This window comes from Bombina bombina, chromosome 1 (assembly GCF_027579735.1).
Source record: "Bombina bombina isolate aBomBom1 chromosome 1, aBomBom1.pri, whole genome shotgun sequence".
NCBI lineage: Eukaryota > Metazoa > Chordata > Amphibia > Anura > Bombinatoridae > Bombina > Bombina bombina.
The window spans coordinates 1,315,199,689-1,315,215,613 of record NC_069499.1 but is presented as its reverse complement, the minus strand read 5'-3'; positions in this window follow the sequence as shown (position 1 = coordinate 1,315,215,613).

Sequence of the window (15,925 nt, the reverse complement as noted above, 5' to 3'; positions counted from 1 at the left end):
TTGGGTTTTTGCAATTGTTTGTGCGCCAGTTGAATTGCGCTCATATTACTATATCGCTAGAATCATTACAGCGATTTCAGAGCTCTGGTTAACTGTTACGCGAGTCAAAAGAGTGCCACAAAACACATCAAAAATAAATTTCAAAGTACAGTTAAACTCATAATAACACTATGTAATAAAAAAAAATGTTTTAAAAAAAAATTGCACACAAAAGTTATAAGGGCTCAAAGATATGTAGGCAAAAGACTTTAACTTTGAGATACATACATATACATGTCTAAATATGGATATGTATGTATATTTATATATATATATATATATGCAGGGAGTGCAGAATTATTAGGCAAGTTGTATTTTTGAGGATTAATTTTATTATTGAACAAAAACCATGTTCTCAATGAACCCAAAAAACTCATTAATATCAAAGCTGAATAGTTTTGGAAGTAGTTTTTAGTTTGTTTTTAGTTATAGCTATTTTAGGGGGATATCTGTGTGTGCAGGTGACTATTACTGTGCATAATTATTAGGCAACTTAACAAAAAACAAATATATACCCATTTCAATTATTTATTTTTACCAGTGAAACCAATATAACATCTCAACATTCAAAAATATACATTTCTGACATTCAAAAACAAAACAAAAACAAATCAGTGACCAATATAGCCACCTTTCTTTGCAAGGACACTCAAAAGCCTGCCATCCATGGATTCTGTCAGTGTTTTGATCTGTTTACCATCAACATTGCGTGCAGCAGCAACCACAGCCTCCCAGACACTGTTCAGAGAGGTGTACTGTTTTCCCTCCTTGTAAACCTCACATTTGATGATGGACCACAGGTTCTCAATGGGGTTCAGATCAGGTGAACAAGGAGGCCATGTCATTATATTTTCTTCTTTTATACCCTTTCTTGCCAGCCACGCTGTGGAGTACTTGGACGCGTGTGATGGAGCATTGTCCTGCATGAAAATCATGTTTTTCTTGAAGGATGCAGACTTCTTCCTGTACCACTGCTTGAAGAAGGTGTCTTCCAGAAACTGGCAGTAGGACTGGGAGTTGAGCTTGACTCCATCCTCAACCCGAAAAGGCCCCACAAGCTCATCTTTGATGATACCAGCCCAGACCAGTACTCCACCTCCACCTTGCTGGCGTCTGAGTCGGACTGGAGCTCTCTGCCCTTTACCAATCCAGCCACAGGCCCATCCATCTGGCCCATCAAGACTCACTCTCATTTCATCAGTCCATAAAACCTTAGAAAAATCAGTCTTGAGATATTTCTTGGCCCAGTCTTGACGTTTCAGCTTGTGTGTCTTGTTCAGTGGTGGTCGTCTTTCAGCCTTTCTTACCTTGGCCATGTCTCTGAGTATTGCACACCTTGTGCTTTTGGGCACTCCAGTGATGTTGCAGCTCTGAAATATGGCCAAACTGGTGGCAAGTGGCATCTTGGCAGCTGCACGCTTGACTTTTCTCAGTTCATGGGCAGTTATTTTGCGCCTTGGTTTTTCCACACGCTTCTTGCGACCCTGTTGACTATTTTGAATGAAACGCTTGATTGTTCGATGATCACGCTTCAGAAGCTTTGCAATTTTAAGAGTGCTGCATCCCTCTGCAAGATATCTCACTATTTTTGACTTTTCTGAGCCTGTCAAGTCCTTCTTTTGACCCATTTTGCCAAAGGAAAGGAAGTTGCCTAATAATTATGCACACCTGATATAGGGTGTTGATGTCATTAGACCACACCCCTTCTCATTACAGAGATGCACATCACCTAATATGCTTAATTGGTAGTAGGCTTTCGAGCCTATACAGCTTGGAGTACGACAACATGCATAAAGAGGATGATGTGGTCAAAATACTCATTTGCCTAATAATTCTGCACTCCCTGTATATATATATATATATATATATATATATATATATATATATATATATATATATATATATATATATATATATATATATATATATATATATATATATATATATATAACACACAGAGAAAACCCAGCACTCACTTACAAGCTCTCAGCTAAGATTTAAAAGCAAAACTGGAAAGGTTAGTCACCGCATCTGGCCAAATGGGACAAGCTCAGGTACCACGTCAAGGTCCTTTCCAAATACCTGAGACCCTATAAAAGCCACACAATGCAAGCTTTCAAATCCAAACAAACTGAAAACAAAAAAAGGATGCACAGGAATACGTAATCACCCTAGACATATACAAAACACGGAAGGGAACTGCACTCTCATACCGGACCGGGTACACATCTTATGACCCTGCAACATGCCCAGCCCTGGGTGCCACTGGCACTCACAGGAAGCTGTGCTGTCCCCAGAGCCACAAGCAGTTAACCCCAGACAGGTCTGGGTGCAAGAACCATAGGGAAAATTACAAAACAAATTAATACAACACACAGAGAAAACCCAGCACTCACAAGCTCTCAGCTAAGATTTAAAAGCAAAACTGGAAAGGTTAGTCACCGCATCTGGCCAAATGGGACAAGCTCAGGTACCACGTCAAGGTCCTTTCCAAATACCTGAGACCCTATAACAGCCACACAATGCAAGCTTTCAAATCCAAACAAACTGAAAACAAAAAAAGGATGCACAGGAATATGTAATCACCCTAGACATATACAAAACACGGAAGGGAACTGCACTCTCATACCGGACCGGGTACACATCTTATGACCCTGCAACATGCCCAGCCCTGGGTGCCACTGGCACTCACAGGAAGCTGTGCTGTCCCCAGAGCCACAAGCAGTTAACCCCAGACAGGTCTGGGTGCAAGAACCATAGGGAACATTACAAAACAAATTAATACAACACACAGAGAAAACCCAGCACTCACTTACAAGCTCTCAGCTAAGATTTAAAAGCAAAACTGGAAAGGTTAGTCACCGCATCTGGCCAAATGGGACAAGCTCAGGTACCACGTCAAGGTACATATTCCTGTGCATCCTTTTTTTGTTTTCAGTTTGTTTGGATTTGAAAGCTTGCATTGTGTGGCTGTTATAGGGTCTCAGGTATTTGGAAAGGACCTTGACGTGGTACCTGAGCTTGTCCCATTTGGCCAGATGCGGTGACTAACCTTTCCAGTTTTGCTTTTAAATCTTAGCTGAGAGCTTGTAAGTGAGTGCTGGGTTTTCTCTGTGTGTTGTATTAATTTGTTTTGTAATTTTCCCTATGGTTCTTGCACCCAGACCTGTCTGGGGTTAACTGCTTGTGGCTCTGGGGACAGCACAGCTTCCTGGGAGTGTCAGTGGCACCCAGGGCTGGGCATGTTGCAGGGTCATAAGATGTGTACCCAGTCCGGTATGAGAGTGCAGTTCCCTTCCGTGTTTTGTATATGTCTAGGGTGATTACATATTCCTGTGCATCCTTTTTTTGTTTTCAGTTTGTTTGGATTTGAAAGCTTGCATTGTGTGGCTGTTATAGGGTCTCAGGTATTTGGAAAGGACCTTGACGTGGTACCTGAGCTTGTCCCATTTGGCCAGATGCGGTGACTAACCTTTCCAGTTTTGCTTTTAAATCTTAGCTGAGAGCTTGTAAGTGAGTGCTGGGTTTTTTCTGTGTGTTGTATTAATTTGTTTTGTAATTTTCCCTATGGTTCTTGCACCCAGACCTGTCTGGGGTTAACTGCTTGTGGCTCTGGGGACAGCACAGCTTCCTGGGAGTGCCAGTGGCACCCAGGGCTGGGCATGTTGCAGGGTCATAAGATGTGTACCCGGTCCGGTATGAGAGTGCAGTTCCCTTCCGTGTTTTGTATATGTCTAGGGTGATTACATATTCCTGTGCATCCTTTTTTTGTTTTCAGTTTGTTTGGATTTGAAAGCTTGCATTGTGTGGCTGTTATAGGGTCTCAGGTATTTGGAAAGGACCTTGACGTGGTACCTGAGCTTGTCCCATTTGGCCAGATGCGGTGACTAACCTTTCCAGTTTTGCTTTTAAATCTTAGCTGAGAGCTTGTAAGTGAGTGCTGGGTTTTCTCTGTGTGTTGTATTAATTTGTTTTGTAATGTTCCCTATGGTTCTTGCACCCAGACCTGTCTGGGGTTAACTGCTTGTGGCTCTGGGGACAGCACAGCTTCCTGTGAGTGCCAGTGGCACCCAGGGCTGGGCATGTTGCAGGGTCATAAGATGTGTACCCGGTCCGGTATGAGATTGCAGTTCCCTTCCGTGTTTTGTATATATATATATATATATATATATATATATATATATATATATATATGTGTGTGTATTTATGTATTTCCAGACAAATATACACACACATATAAAAACATTTGTACATATATATATATATATATATATATATATATATGTGCATTGGAGCACTTTGGTGTTAGGTAGATTAAAACATGTTAAAGCATATTTATGCAATATTCAAAATTCATGTCGGACTTGCACATATTATAATATGTGATTGGGTATACGCATATAAAAATATGCAATCGTGTTTGCGCACAAGTCGGGTGTTTATTTTTCACATTTTTTTCTACTTTGACTTCTATGGGGAAATAGGTTTTGTGTTTGCACAACAGTCTAATTGCGCTAGAATTAAGCTGTTTGTGCCCGTTGGGTTAGTGCGAGAGGGATAACTTTTAACTTTCAACTAATAATACCAGCTCAATCCGACTATTGCAAAAAGTTCAATTCTAGTGCAATTAGCGCGCTAGCGGAAGCGCAAATTACCGCTCCACTTGTAATCTGGCTCTTAAATGTTGATTCCTATAGATATTAAAAGCTATGAGAATCAATTCAACAATCTAATTAAATTTGCGGTGGTCGGGTTAGTGCAACTGAAGTCCTTGTGTAAAGGGTTAGCTCTAAATAACTAAATAAAAAATAAAAACACAACATAAATATATTTAAAAAAAATGTGTTACACTCAAATATACATTATCTAATAAAATGATTATATAAATATTAAAAAACATATTTTATGCTTACCAGATAAATTCCTTTCCTTCTGGATAGGGAGAGTCCACAGCTTCATTCCTTACTGTTGGGCAATAAAACACCCGGCCACCAGGAGGAGGCAAAGACACCCCAGCCAAATACTTAAATATCCTTCCCATTTCCATCCTCATTACCCCAGTCGTTCTGCCAAGGGAACAAGGACAAGTAGGAGAAACATTAGGGTATAAATGGAGCCAGATAAAAAAAAAATAATAATAGGGGACCACTCATAGACAAGAAAAAACGGGCAGGGGCCGTGGACTCTCCCTATCCGGAAGGAACGGAATTTATCTGGTTAGCATAAATTATATTTTCCTTCCTAAGATAGGGAGAGTCCACGGCTTCATTCCTTACTGTTGGGAAAATTATACCCAAGCTCCAGAGGACACTGAATGAATAACGGGAGGGAACAAAATAAAGAGGCAGAGCCTATTCTGAGGGCACCACAGCCTGCAAAACTTTTCTCCCGAAAGCTGCTTCAGTTGAAGCAAAAACATCAAACTTGTAAAGTTTTGAAAAAGTATGTAAGGAGGACCAGGTAGCCATCTTATAAATCTGATCCATAGAGGCCTTGTTCTTAAAGGCCCAAGAGGAAGACACTGCTCTAGTGGAATGAGCCATTATCCTCTCAGGAGGATGATGTCCCGCTGTCTCGTAAGCTAAGTGGATGACACTCCTTAACCAAAAAGATAGGGCAGTCGAAGTAACCTTCAGCCCCTTATGCTTTGCTAAATAGCCAACAAACAAAGAGGAAGATTGTCTAAACTCCTTAGTAGCCTGAATATAGAACTTCAAGGCGTGAACCACATCCAAATTGTGAAGTTCTTTGATGAAGAAGGATTGGGACACAAGAAAGGAACCACAATCTCCTGATTGATGTTGCGATCTGACACAACCTTAGGAAAAAAACTTTATTTAGTACGTAAAACTGCCTTATCTGCATGAAAAATCAGATAAGGGGGCTAACATTGCAAAGCAGAGATCTCAGAAACTCTGTGCGCAGAGGCAATAGCCAATAAAAAGAGAACCTTCCAAGATAAAAATTTAATGTCAGCGGAATGCAGAGGCTCAAACGGAACCTGTTGCAAAACCTGAAGAACAAGATTTAGGCTCCAAGGAGGAGCCCCAGATCTAAACACAGGTCTGAGCCCAATCAGAGCCTTAACAAAGGACTGCACGTCTGGAAGATCAGCCAGTCTCTTGTGGAATAAAACAGACAGGGCCAAAATCTGTCCCCTTTAAGGAACTAGCAGAAAGGCCCTTCTCCAGCCCATCCTGGAGAAAATATAAGATCCTGGCAACCTTAACTCTGTGCCAGGAAAAACCACACTCTTCACACCAGAATAAGTAGGTCCTCCACACCTTGTGGTAGATATGCCGAGTAACTGGTTTACGAGCTTGAATAAGAGTATCAATGACACTCTCAGAGAAACCTCTCTTGGCTAAGACTAAGCGTTCAATCTCCACGCAGTCAGCCTCAGAGAATCTAGATTTCGATGAACAAATAGACCTTGTATCAGTAAGTCTCTGCGACAAGGTAACTTCCACGGAGGAGATGAGGACATTTCACGTCCTTCGCGGCCACAATAGAGCAATCAGGATTACTGATACCCGCCCCTGCTTGATGCGGGCCACCACTCGAGGAAGAAGCGGTAATGGAGGAAAAATATATATCAGTTTGAACCTCCAGGGCACTGCTAGTGCATCTATTAGATCCACTTGCGGATCCCTCAACCTCGACCCGTACCTGGGTAGCTTGGTATTGAAATGGGGCACCGTAAGATCTATCTCCGGTGTCCCCCACTTGCTGCATATCTCTGCAAACACCTAGGGATGGAGAGACCATTCCCCTGGATTAAAGGATTGCCTGCAGAGAAAATCCACCTCGCAGTTGTCCACACCCGGAATGTGGATCACTGGCAGCAAACAGCTGTGGGCCTCTGCCCACTCCAGAATCTGAGATACTTCCTTCATTTCCAAGGAACTTCTCATTCCCCCCTAAGGGTTGATGTAAGCCACCAAGGTTATATTGTCTGATTATCGTACCCAGTAATTCCACCCTGTTACTTAGGATAAGAGAACTCTTTTCCAAGTTTATCTTCCATCCATGTGATCGAAGAAGACTGAGAAGGGACTCCGAGAATTCTTCTGCAAGACAAAAGGATGGTGCTTGCAACAGAATACCATCCAAGTATGGGGCTACTGCAATACCCTGAGTTCTGGCAATGGCTAGAAGAGCCCCCAGAACCATTGTAAATATTCTTGGAGCAGTAGCTAGGCCAAATGGAAGGAGAAGGAACTGGAAGTGGTGGCCCAGGAATGCAAACCTCAGGAACTGAAAGTGTTTCCTGTGGATTGGAACATGAAGATAAGTGTCCTTCAGATTTATAGTGGTCATAACTGGCCTTCCTGATATAAAGGAAGGATGGACCTTATTATCTCCATCTTGAAGGAAGGGACACTGAGAAATTTGTTTAAGCACTTTAGGTCCAGAAATTGGTTTAAAGTTCCCTCCTTCTTTGGGACCAAGAAAAGGTTTAAATAAAACCCCAAATCTCTTTCTTCAATAGGCACCAGGACAACAACTTCTAAGGAGGATAGATCCCGAATGCACCCTAGAAAGGCATCCCTCTTTTCTGGTCTGGTAGACAGATTTTAGAGAAGGAATCTGCCCCTTGGCATATGAGATTTGAAACCTATCTTATGTCCCTAAAATACCACCTCCAGGACCTACGGATCCAGTATGTCCTTGAACCAGGTGTCTGAAAAAAGATCCGTTCTGGATAGGGGACCGCCCCTTCATGACGATTTCTTTTTTGTGGGCTTCTTATTTTGCTTGGATTTATTCCAGGACTGAGCCGGCTTCCAAGTACTCTTGGGTCGCTCGGGCTTGGAGGAGGATTGTTGTCGTTGGGATTTGTAAGAACAAAAGGAATGAAAATTAGAAGATTGTCATCCCTTAGACTTGTTCTTCTTATCCTGCGGTAGGAAGGCACCCTTGTCTCTGATAACCATAGAAATAATGGAGTCTAGGCCTGGACCAAATAAAATCTCTCCCTTGAAGGGAAGAAAAAGGAGTCTAGACTTAGAAGTCATATCCACAGACCAAGACTTCAACCAGAGCGCCTGGCAGGCTAGGACCGCAAAGCCAGAGGATTTTGCATTTAGGCAAATAATTTGCATGTTCGCCTCACATATAAAAGAATTAGCAATTTTCATAGCTTTAATTCTGTCTTGAATATCCTCGTAGGGAGACTCCACCTCAATGAGTTCCGACAAAGAGACGCACCAGTAGGTAGCCGCTCTGGCAACGGTTGCAGCTGCAGCCGCCGGTTGAAACAAAAATCCCATATGTTGAAACATCTTTCTCAGAAAGGTTTCCATTTTCATATCCATCGGCTCTCTGAACGAAGAACTCTCTCCTCAAGAGGTATAGTAGTACGCTTAGCAAGCGTAGAAATTGCACCATCCTCCTTTAGAATGGAGCCCCACAAATCCAGTTGAGAGTCTGGGACCGGGAAGAACTTTTAAAAAGTAGATGAGGGGGAAAAGGAAGATCCAATTCTTTCCCACTCATTCTTAATAATGTTCGCCATCTTAACCGGCACAGGAAAAGTCAAAGGAACTTTCCTGTCTTTGTAAACTCTGTCTTTTTTAGGTATCATAGGTTTTTCAGGCAGCGCAGCCTCTGGAACCTCTAACAGAGACAGAACCTCCTTTAATAAAAAACGTGCTCAATTTTTAAATCTAAAGGATGGTCCCTCCGCAGAAGGATGCGTAGACGCTATGGACGCCAACCCAGAAAGTTCACCCTCTGAAGCTACAGAGGTTAACTCATCATCAGATAACTGGGACATAATAGCTAAATCCAATAAATATTTAGATGACTCCGGGTCAGGAGAGCCATGTTTAACCTTTCATTTGCGTTTGTTAGAGCGAGATAATGCACTGAGGGCTGCAGACACCGCCGTTTGTAACTGCGTGGAAGAAGGTCCCCTCTGGATGGAGGATTAGATGTGCTACGGAGAACTGCATTGGGAGTGGATAATGTAGCGGATAATGTAGCAAGGGTAGTAATCTCACGAGACGCCGAGTCCTGAGAGGTAGATGGCTCAGAGAGACTAAGAGCATTAACAGGCTTGTCTACCTTCTTAGGATTTAAGGCATGTGGAACATAATTGAGTGGGCGGGAAAACCACTGCCTCCTCACAATATAAACAGGTATGATTTAGTACAGAAGGAGTACCTTCTAACATTTCAGAGTCCTCCATAGCGTTTACTTATAGTTAGTTAAAAAAAACTAAACCAAAGAAGTGATACTATATAAGCACTCAAATAAGACCTGAAAAATATTTGGAGGCTGAAAACATGTCAAACAATATTAAAATGTCAAACTTTATTAGAACATAGTTAAAACAATAAGACAAGTTAAAACTAAAATGTTAGCAGCAAAAAACCTGGGTGTGAATACCGGCTATATTCGGGAATTCTCAGGATCACTAGTAATAATGTCAGCCAGTTGAATCAGGAGCTGGTCTTCTATGAAGAATCAAATGATGGGTAGTGGGATAGTGTCAAGGGAGGGGAGTGAGCTGATGGGAGCTCTATAGTTTAATTTTTTTTTTTTAATTTGCAATCAGTCAATTAAGGGATCAATCCTATCATAAGGGTACTAGTGACTATTATTCAAAATACAATCAGCCAGCCTGGCTCTCAAATGCTTAGTTAGAATCACTTGCCACTTCAAACACCTCAACCTGGGGGCAAACAAGTCATACAGACAGTGATATGAAAACAGGGCGAGTGTGATTAGCGTTTTTTAACTGCAAGCTTCATAAGAATCTACGTAATTATTTTGTTTAAGTGGTACTAGCGGACATTATTTAACTTCTATACCAGTCAGCATGGTTTTTCTAAAAAAACGTATACTAAGATGGAATTACTTGCCGCTTTCACTAGTTTAAACTGGGGGTACACAAGCCATACTAATAGTGATATGAATACAGGACTAGTGTGATTAGCGGTACTTAACTGAAGGCTATATAAGAATCTGTCATTGCTAATAGTGCTAAAACTGGCAAGCCATGATTACCTTAGCACAAGCTATTCTCAGTTATAATAGAGGAGCTGACTATTTATCTATATTAATCTATACTTAATTCAGCCTACTATTGGAGGCAGTGTAACTGTAGAATAAGCAGAGATTATAATGAATGTTTATTAATAGATCTTCTATAACTATTAGCATTACAAGGATATAGCTACTTTATGAGTTATAGGAGTTACGATAGTGATTATTTACAGACGTTCTATTATGTGAACAGGACGTTGTTTATGGAAACTAACCATTTGCTATTAGGATTATAACACTTTAGCAAGCTAGTGGGTAGTAGTGGTTTATTTATTGATATGATTAATTTCATTTAATTTAGTGACCCTTAGTACTATAGGGATTAATTGTATTATATTCCTACAAGTGGGTAAGAATATGGTGGTTCAACCTATCCTTTTCCCAAGTGGAATCCATACACATATTATCCAAGGATATAACATATAGTACTTCTGTGTCGCTTTATATGTTTAATATATGCTTGTGGAACCAATTACTATACCACTTATTTAGTCTGAATTAAAATAAGCTGACTTTATGGTGTCTTTACAAGAGGTAATAAACCTGTATACCTATGTACAAATCACACAAACACAAATAGCTTTATTTAACTCAGCAGCATTACCAACAATGAGTGGTGATAACTATACTCTGTAAATAAGTGAAGAAGTACCGTTATTCAGGGCAACACTCCTGAATACACTTAAAATATTATTTAATAAATTCTACAATCACTATCCCACTACCCATCATTAGATTCTTCATAGAATCTTAGACCAACTCCTGATTTAACTGGCTGACATTATTACTAGTGACCATGTGAATTCCCAAAATATAACCGGTATTCACAACCAGGTTTTTTTGCTGCTAGCATTTTAGTTTTAACTTGTCCCATTGTTTTAACTATGTTCTAATAAGTTTGACATTTTTTCAGCCTCCAAATATTTTTCGGGTCTTATTTGAGAAGAAAGATCCAGGCTCGCTACTTCGTTTGTCCCTACAAGGGATCCGTAGTGCATTGATCCACTTTCAACCACTGAGACTGCACGCTGAATTCTACGTCACCACCCGCGACTGCAGAGCGGTGTGGTAAGGACCGATTACAAAGCGTGAGACTCTAACAGCCAGAATATATACCTCCTAACATCGGAGTGACTACAAACTGACCGCAGGGGAATATTCACGGCAGACGGCCCAGATATGAATTTTACCCCTTTTATCTTGTGAGTGTTTTTGAACCGTTTTTCTTGTTTTAATAAATTGTTTTATCCCTACATTTGAGTCGGCGCTCCTCTCCTTTTCTCTTTTTTATACAGGGTCTTATTTGAGTGCTTATATAGTATCACTTATTTGGTTTAGTTTCTTTAACTAACTATGAGTAAATGTTGTTGATTTGATACTTAGCACCTATACCATACTTTACATTGGATTACAAGGCCTATATAACCTTTAATGTATGGTAATAGACTCCTATACTTTAATTAAATGGTGCCATCAATCTCAATTATTTTCACCAGAGTCCTCCATAGCTCAGGATATACCAACTAAAGGACACAAATAAAAACGTTTTTTATTATAGAAAACTGCACCTTTATACTCCCAATGGCTGGGGCACTCACCACCTCCTAGACCCAGACAGCTAATAGAGGAAACGCTCTACTCAGGTTCAAGTCTTAGCCGGAATGGAGGAAATGAACATAGACCCCACCCAGTCACATGGAGTGCAAGTCAGTACTTCCCCTGTTATTACATGTACAGCAAGTAATAGGAGCTGTGCAACACTTTCAAAAACAAAAGTTAAACTTAAAAGTGAAACCGGTTTATTCCAGCCAAAAACACACAGTCTATCAGCTCAGGAAAAAGTCACACAAAGCAGCATGTAAATAATTAATACACTGATTAATTAACCCCAACTGTTTAATAAACCCCCTTCAGAGGATATTAACCCTGGATCCTATCAAGGTATAAAGGAGCCACACTGTGACTCTGTTATAGCGTTTTATGTGTAAAAATAGAAACAATCTTACCTCCAGGATCCATGCTGTGGAACAGAACACAGCCTCTCAAGTGTGACAGTCTTATAGCAGCGCTCCTGACATGGACTTGAGTGAGAGAAAGCAGGCAGTGAAACTTGTCTACACTGATTGCTTAGGAGCTGTTAGCAGTAGTCTGGATAATTTCACAGAAAAAAATTACCTGCATCTCCAGACTCTATCTTTCATCAATACTCTCACTGAGAGGTTGACATGACTTCTTAAAACTCCAGTTCTATCTCGAATTGCAGATACCATTTTTCAGGACTCTCCAAATCTTCTGACACTTCTCTGCCACCTCCTAACATGACGAAAGACATAGAATGACTTGGGTAAAGAGGAAGTGGGAGGGATATTTAAGCCTTTGGCTGGGGTGTCTTTGCCTCCTCCTGGTGGCCAGGTGGTGTATTTCCCAACAGTAAGGAATGAAACCGTGGATTCTCCCTATCTTAGGAATGAAATAGTTATTATATATTATAAAGATATATGGTATATGACAAGGTATTTGAATTGTAAGGGCTATAATGGATATATAAATACATATACATGTACGTATATATATATATATATATATATATATATATATATATATTCATGTCTAAATATGTGTATGTATGTGTGTATATAAACATTCATGTGTTCATATGTGTTTTTATATGTGTATATATATATATATATTTATATATATATAGATATATACATACATACATATATATACATATAAACATACCTGTATATACATATAACTTAAATTCAACTTAAACCTTGAAAAATTATTTTAATATATTTTTATATTTAATAATGTGTTTTACTATGTACTATTATTTGCCAATGTTCTTCACACAAACACACACACACACACACATATATATATATATATATATATATATATATTATATATATATATAAATAAATATATATATATATATATATATATATATATATATATACAGTATCTCACAAAAGTGAGTACACCCCTCACAACACTGAAGAAATTGCACTTTGCTAAAATGTAAAGTAGTGAGTGTACAGCCTGTATAACAATGTATATTTGCTGTCCCCTCAAAATAACTCAACACACAGCCATTAATGTCTAAACCGTTGGCAACAAACGTGAGTACACCCCTAAGTGGAAATGTCCAAATTGGGCCCAATTAGCCATTTTCCCTCCCCGGTGTCATGTGACTCATTAGTGTTACAAGGTCTCAGGTATGAATGGGGAGCAGGTGTGTTAAATTTGGTGTTATCGCTCTCACACTCTCAAATACTGGTCACTGGAGGTTTAACATGGTACCTCATGGCAAAGAACTCTCTGAGGATCTGAAAAAAAGTATTGTTGCTCTACATAAAGATGGCCTAGGCTATAAGAAGATTGCCAAAACCCTAAAACTGAGCTGCAGCACGGTGGGCAAGACTATCCAGGTGTTTCACAGGACAGGTTCCACTCAGAACAGGCCTCGCCACAGTTGATCAAAGAAGTTGAGTGCACATGCTTAGTGTCATATCCAGAGGTTGTCTTTGGGAAATAGACATATGAGTGCTGCCAGCATTGCTGCAGAGGTTGAAGGTGTGGGAGGGGGGGGGGGGTCAGCCTGTCAGTGCTCAGACCAAACACTGCACACTGCATCAAATTGTTCTGCATGGCTGTCATCCCAGAAGGGTGCCTCTTATAAAGATGATGCGTAAGAAAGCCTGCAAAAAATTTGCTGAAGACAAGCAGACTAAGGACATGGATTACTAGAACCATGTCCTGTGGTCCAATGAGGCCAAGATAAATTTATTTGGTTCAGATGGTGTAACGTGTGTGTGGTGGCAACCAGGTGAGGAGAACAAAGACAAGTGTGTCTTGCCTACAGTCAAGAATGGTGGTTGTAGTGTCATGGTCTGGGCTGGCACTGAGGAGCTACAGTTCATTGAGGGAACCATGAATGCCAACATGTACTGTGACATAATGTAGCAGAGCATGATCCCCTCCCTTCGGAGACTGGGCCGCAGGGCAGTATTCCAACATGATAACGATCCCAAACACACCTCCAAGATGACCACTGCCTTCCCAAAAAATCTGAGAGTAAAGGTGATAGACTGGCCAAGCATGTCTCCAGACCTAACCCCATTGAGCATCTGTGTGGAATCCTCAAAGAGAAGATGGGGGAGTGCAAGGTCTCTAACATTCACCAGCTTCGTGATGTCGTCATGGAGGAGTGGCAACCTGTGAAGCTCTGGTGAACTCCATGACCAAGAGGGTTAAGGCAATGCTGCAAAATAATGGTGGCCACACAAAATATTGACACTTTGGGCCCAATTTGGACATTTCCACTTAGGGGCGTACTCACTTTTGTTGCCAACGGTTTAGACATGAATAACTGTGTGTTGAGTTTTTTTGAGGGGTCAGCAAATCTACACTGTTATATAAATATGTTATAGTGTGCGCAAGAGACACCAAGCTGCTCCAGCCCTAAAGTCCCTAACGTTAGGGGAAAAAAGACAATCAAAGAATAAAAATATAGGAGAAGCGCTAAAAGAAGCTAAAGGTGCAATAATAATACAATGTGAGATATACGACTTGCTATGCAAATAAGGTTTAATCAAACACTCAACTGTAATACAGAGCCTGTAAAGATAGAATACATAAATGTAAAGACATTAAAAATCGGACGTCTCCGATATAATAAAACACAAGTAAAAAACAAATGACTACTGTTGCCAATATGATAGAATATGTCTTAGTATCAATCAGATAAAAAAACTTGGGCCCTCAAAAAGATCACAAAAAACAGGGATCAATTCCAGGTAAGATTTACCGTGTTACCTTCCAAAGTACAAAGTAATACCACCACCGTGAGGCGTATGTGTGTCCCGTGACGTCACTGGTCGGGAGGCGTCGTCTCTAAAGGAAAATCCTATTGGTCAGGATAACTTGACAGACGAAGTATAGCGGCTGCTATATTGTAGAAATAGTGTGATATCCCCGCTCTTAGTGCAAAACAGCACGCAGGGTTAACTTGCATCCAGATCTCTCTTTCAGACCTTCCAGCAACCCACGGGCTTCGATGTAAAATCTTAGAACCGGCTTGGCTTAAGAGCGTATCCTTTCCCAATGCTGTCCTAGCGCTCTCTGTAGATTTGCATTTGGCAAACTAAATTTAGCTGAAAACCTTGTACTTTAACAGAGTATTAGAGTCCTTATAGGTGTGGTATAAAATACAGGAAAGCTGTGGTTTATCATCAACGTGTTTCTCCCTCTTGCAGGGCTTTCTCAAGATGATCTTACCTGGAATTGATCCCTGTTTTTTGTGATCTTTTTGTTTTTTTATCTGATTGATACTAAGACATATTCTATCATATTGGCAACAGTAGTCATTTGTTTTTTACTTGTGTTTTATTATATCGGAGACGTCCGATTTTTAATGTTTTTACATTTATGTATTCTATCTTTACAGGCTCTGTATTACAGTTGAGTGTTTGATTAAACCTTATTTGCATAATCTCACATTGTATTATTATTGCACCTTTAGCTTCTTTTAGCGCTTCTCCTATATTTTTATTCTTTAAATGTACACTGTTATACAAGCTGTACACTCACTACTTTACATTGTAGCGAAGTGTCATTTCTTAAGTGTTGTCACATGAAAAGATATAATAAAATATTTACAAAAAATGTAAAGGGGGGGAAATCACTTTTGTGACATACTGTATATATATATATATATTTTATACAAATGCAAATCACTGATACAATGGCAATTCAGCACGGATATCCCTTAGAATACAAGTCTTTGCATAAATGACAATAAATGGATAAATGACAAAAGCAATCTGCA